Source organism: Ursus arctos, unplaced genomic scaffold (assembly GCF_023065955.2).
Source record: "Ursus arctos isolate Adak ecotype North America unplaced genomic scaffold, UrsArc2.0 scaffold_34, whole genome shotgun sequence".
Classification (NCBI taxonomy): Eukaryota; Metazoa; Chordata; class Mammalia; order Carnivora; family Ursidae; genus Ursus; species Ursus arctos.
Genome location: NW_026623030.1, coordinates 3646387 through 3651688, shown reverse-complemented (window position 1 = coordinate 3651688; position 5302 = coordinate 3646387). Strand labels below are relative to the sequence as shown.

Below are 5302 nucleotides of genomic sequence, written 5' to 3'. Positions count from 1 at the left end.
TATATGGCATGAAAAACATATATATGGCAGTAACATATATATGTATGTTTCAGTGTCTAAAGCTTTTACAAGCCTTTCCCAGAAGGCTTATGTGACCCTTTTGTCACTGTGAAAACTGAGATGCTCTAAACCACCCTAGGTACTAAGTGCCAGACTGAACCCCTGTACAAAAGTATTTGCTAATATACACGTACTGTCAATAGTAAACTCCGCATTATGGCTAGTCATAGTTACTATCTAAAGAATATTAGTTCTTGATGGTGTCCTGTCCAAAGACAGGGTAACAGGTAATATAGACTTAGGGGAGGAAAAGTGGACTGGGACACGGGTCACCACGGTTCAAGTGGCACCGGTCACCGTATGTGTGTCTTCTATCTACCCGTCTACATCTACCCTCTTTTTCTCCATCTAGGTCTGTGCTCAGGAATGCTGGCCCACGTGGACTGCATCAAAAGGGCTTCCTTGTCCCTGGCTTCTGGTTGCTTTAGCCAATGGCAGGCATCAGCAGGAGACTGGGAGGTTAGGGTGCTCACTCCCTGGCTCCCTCCCTGCCAGAAAGCCATGGGTTCCTTGAGTGTGTTAAGACCACAAACTTTCAGCAGTCAGTGCTCTTCATAAAGCCGCCTTCTCAACTTCTAGGAACCACTCCCTCACCTCACCTTCCAAGATGGGCGTTAAAGGGTACCAGACATCACAGATGCTACAACACTGCACTGCCTTTGGTGGTTTCCTTAGACCCTGCCCACAGCTATATAGATAGTACCTTTTGAAAGATTCTCCTCAAAGTACGTATTCTCACTGCGTTATACCTTTCCTGCCAGGAACCTAACTGTACAGTCATTCATTATTTGTTCTATTTTAGACACATTATCCTCACAAATACATAGAGGAAAATCAAATGAAATTCAGTGTCCCATCTACCCTAAATCCTAGTGCACAGTACACCAAGAACTTGAAGTCCTGTTTTCTATTACACAAGCATCAAATCTCAAATTAGGGGCACAGAGGTTCACACTATGCTGCAATCCCCCAAGAATCTATCCCAGAAGGAAGCATGCAGTTCCAGAAAGAACTTCTCCAATGACAATGAACTCACTCCCTTCAGAGAAGGAAGTCATCAACTCTCTGCAAAGTCTTGGAATCCACCCAATCACACCATTTGCATATCCAGATTGTGCACTTTGCCTTACTTAAATCCAAGCAGCCTGTACTGCACAAAATGCCTGATTTGGTTTTCTATTCACTCAGCCCCACTATGATCACAGTAAGCTCTGTACCCTGAGAAAATCCCTCCATTTCTTCTTTAACAAAATGGGGACTGACGTGGGATGCCTCGGTGGTTTAGTCGGTTAAGGTCATGATCCCAGGGTCCTGGGATAGAGTCCTGCATCCGGCTCCTTGCTTGGCATGGAGCATGCTTCTCCCTCTGCTTGTGCTCACACTCGCTCTGACAAATAAATAAATAAAATCTTCAAAATAGGGGAGGGACTGACGTGCTAGGTGATTGGCAAGGGCACTTTCATCTTACTATCCAACCCATGAAACAAATCAAAAGCAGTCAGGAAAATCATTCCTGACTTTCAACAGAAAGCCATTAGAAGTTCATTGCCAACCTACCTGGCTCATTAAAATCTTACATTTATTGAGTCAGCTTTATCTACTCTCTGAAAAAATGATTTGAAACCTCCTCTGTTCTTTTCAAGCTCGGGCCCAAATGCTCTCTTCATGTTCTGGGCAGATAACCCTGTTCCCTACTTACCTAGAAGCTTCAGCTTCCAACCAGCAAATGTGCAGACTTTCTGCTCTCCTCATTCCTTTACTTTACAATAAAGCTATGCTTCCCCCGTCAGTGATCTATTGTTTCTATTGAACCCCTACCCAGCAACAGTCCTCAAAGTTATCTGGAGTTCCCAGGCCACTAGAGATCCATACACCTGTTCAGGATACATGGAAATTAAAGCAATTTCATAGTTGGGACTGCTGAGGTGACAGGCCTTCTCACCATATTCACAATTGCATTGATGGTGCATAATTAGAGGTGGGTACAACTGCTCATGCTTGAGCACAAATCGGGGTAGTGGCACCAAACTGTCCCAGTGTTCATTAGATTTTTCACATTTATGCACTCACAGTAATAAGACAAAAGAAAAAAAAGATCAATCTCATTTAAGAATGTTCACAATGAAGCAAAAATGATTATTGATTTTATAATTCTCCAACCTCGGGGTGCCTGGGTGTCTCAGTCACTTAAACGTCTCTCTCTTTTTTTTAAAGCAGATTTAAAAATTTCATTTATATTGGGGCACCTGGGTGGCGAAGTCGCTAAGCGTCTGCCTTCACTTAGGGTGTGATCCTGGCATTCTGGGATCAAGTCCCACATCAGGCTCCTCCGCTAGGAGCCTGCTTCTTCCTCTCCCACTCCCCCTGCTTGTGTTCCCTCTCTCACTGGCTGTCTCTCTGTCAAATAAATAAATAAAATTTTAAAAGAATATAATAAAAATAAAAATTTCATTTATTTATTTTTTAAAGACTTTGTTTATTTCTCAAGAGTGGGGGGAGCTGTAGGCAGGGCAGACAGAGGGAGAAGCAGGCTCCCCGCTGAGCAAGGAGCCCAATACAGGACTCAATCCCCGGAACCTGGGATCGTGACCCGAGCCAAAGGCAGACGCTTAACCGACTGAGCCACCCAGGCATCCCAAGCATCTGTCTGACTCTTGATTTCAACTCAGGTCATGAACTCAGGGTCCCAGGAACGAGCCCTGTGTTCATGGGGGAGTCTGCTTGAGGAATCTCTCTCCCTCTACCCCCCTCACACACTCTCTCTAAAATAAATATATCTACAAAAAAATAAAGTCTCCATCCTCAAGAACTGTGACAAAATGGAAAATATTCATAAAGTACTTGTGTACCTGCTCAAACACAGCTGCCTTGAGAAACGGTACTTGTGTGTGTTTTCAGTTGCCATGTGAACCAGCTGCTTTTGTCATGGAATGTTATTTTGCTACAAAGAGTTGACAAACTATGGCTATTCTGACTTGGGTATTTGTCATTTATGGTAACGTGTGTTGCCTTAAAGTGAACAAATATTTTTAAAGTTTCTCGTTTTAAATTTCTAACATGACAAATGCCTATAGATGTAACCCACATAAACAAAAGCTTTTTGGGAGTCCTGTTTAATTTATAAAACTGGACGGATGTCCTGGGACCCGAAAGTCTTGAGAACCGTCCTACAATCGTCAGGAAGCCATCACTATGGCCAGGCTCCTCAGAGACTGAGTCAAGGCCACCCAACAATCCAGCTGCCACCCTGGCTCGTTAAAGGCACAATTTCTCACTAGCCGCCTGCACCTGCCGACCCCCACGATGCAGGTCGCTACTGCCCTCGGGGCCCAATACACTCAGAGGACAAGCCAGAGGACGACCATCTGCTCGTCCCCATGGCCCCGGGCCTTCCGTGCCCACCCCAGCCCTCTCTTCTAGCCAACGCCTGCCCCCCCCACGGAACCCCGGTTCCGGCGTCTGTCCCAGTCTTGCCCCATCCTGTCGCCTCGCGTGGGGGACTTCGCCCACTCTCCCGCCTGGGCGTCCACAGACCAAGAGTGCTCGGGGTCCTGCCAATGCTGGCCAGGCCCCGGGGCCTTACCATGGTGAACTCAGCTGCTGCCCAACGCCGCTACTCGACCTCAACTGCCGCCAGAGACGCCACGCGCCCAACTGCCGCCCGCTGCACTGCGCACACTGAGGGGGATTGGCCCGCCGCTGCCCAGGCTCCTATTGGTCTTCAGCGCCTCGGGGCGGACCGAGGCCTGGAATCCCGCTTCCGATTGGCTATTGCTTGACTCACGGAGTATGGCCCCTTCTGATTGGATGCGTCTTTGGCGGGAAGGCTACCGCCTCGACAAAGGCGGAGCATTCTGGTGCATTTTTAGCCTTGAGGTTGGAGTGGCCGCGGTTTTCCCTGCGTGGGGCCCAGGACATTTTCATGCATGTAAGTCGCCAGCGTGCAAATGGCTTCAAGTCAAGATTGTGTCGCCTTCTCGCTTGGAGCCTCAGGCCCACTCATCTGCCTGGTCCTGATTCAGGTCTTTGCAAACATGACCACCTCGCGGAGGTCTGTCCGTCATCTACCTGTAACCAATCCAAAGGAGAGTTGCTGCACCCCATGCCCAGCAAGCCCGTAAAAGACTGGAGCCGCACTTTTGCCGTGAAGGTAGACTATTGGTGTGGTGCTGCACAGGGGAACGGGAAACCAATGCTCAAAGTCCTGAACTTCTGATGGTTTCTAAGTGAGGATTTTTGAGGGCAAGCTTTGGGTCAGGGGTCTCCCGAAAAGGCGGACGCTGTTGATCGGAGGCCCATGAAATCACGTTCACAGATGTTACCTTGTTACTTGAGGTGGCTTTCTCTGGTCCGCGGAAGTGTGCCCTATCTCAGGAGACTTGGAATCTGAAAAACATATTTGTTAGGTTAGAAATTGCATTAGGTACATGTGGTGATTGTGTGTTTGGGGTAGTGTGATCAGCTGCTTTTAAGTGACTGTTCCGTGAGTAGACTGGTGGGGTCATGGTCCTTTGAATAAGTAAGCATTCCTATCAAGAGATAGGCCTACTCCATTCCCTAGCCCGCCGAGCTGTGCTTGTGAAGGATATGACCTCTGGTGATGGTTCTTTCATCTAAACTAATAAGATGGATGTCAGCTTTATACCCAAAGTCTGCACACCCTTTCTTGTCCACCCCTTTTCTGGTGCACAAAGGCCTTTGCCATCCAGCACCTGGGAACCAGGCAGGATTTGATTACTTCTTTAATGTGAACTGGGTTTCTAGGGACACGGGACTGGAAGGGTATACCCCAGGCTCCCCCACGACCCCCAAGAGCTGGGTTGGAGCTCAGTGTCCCTTTTGGGGGACTATGGAACAATTGCCTGATTCTTCCATTCTGTAAAGACTGACTCAACTTTCTTTAGGATCCCATGTGTATTTATTTCTGAGAAAAGCAGGGTAAGAGGAATTCTGGCTTATTCCCGGTTTATCACCCGAATGCAACACCCTTTCTGGCGATTCCCTAGAGTGTGTTAGAACGGACTCTTACTTAGTCCTTAGAGAAGAATGGAGAACTCAACCCCTGCAATGGGGCACACAAGATAGAGGGGCTGGAATTTTTCTGTAGGCCTTGGGAACATAGGAATAGTATGATTAGGTCTTACCTTAGGCAGCTTTGGCAGCGGGGAGGAGGGAGATGGAAGGAGGTCAGGGGAGAGCCAGGGAAACCCGGAGAAACCTTCCCTGCTTCTTCTCCCCAGGA

At 47.8% G+C, this 5302-nt stretch overlaps 1 long non-coding RNA gene across 1 annotated transcript; it reads right to left on the bottom strand.

The window, feature by feature from the left end:
• Nucleotides 1–3925: 3925 nt before the first annotated feature.
• LOC125283046 (uncharacterized) lies at nt 3926–5302 on the bottom strand. Its single transcript, XR_007190585.2, has 3 exons — nt 5205–5302; nt 4383–4446; nt 3926–4128 (listed from the first exon to the last, which is right to left on the bottom strand). It is a non-coding gene; the product is annotated as an uncharacterized LOC125283046 (long non-coding RNA).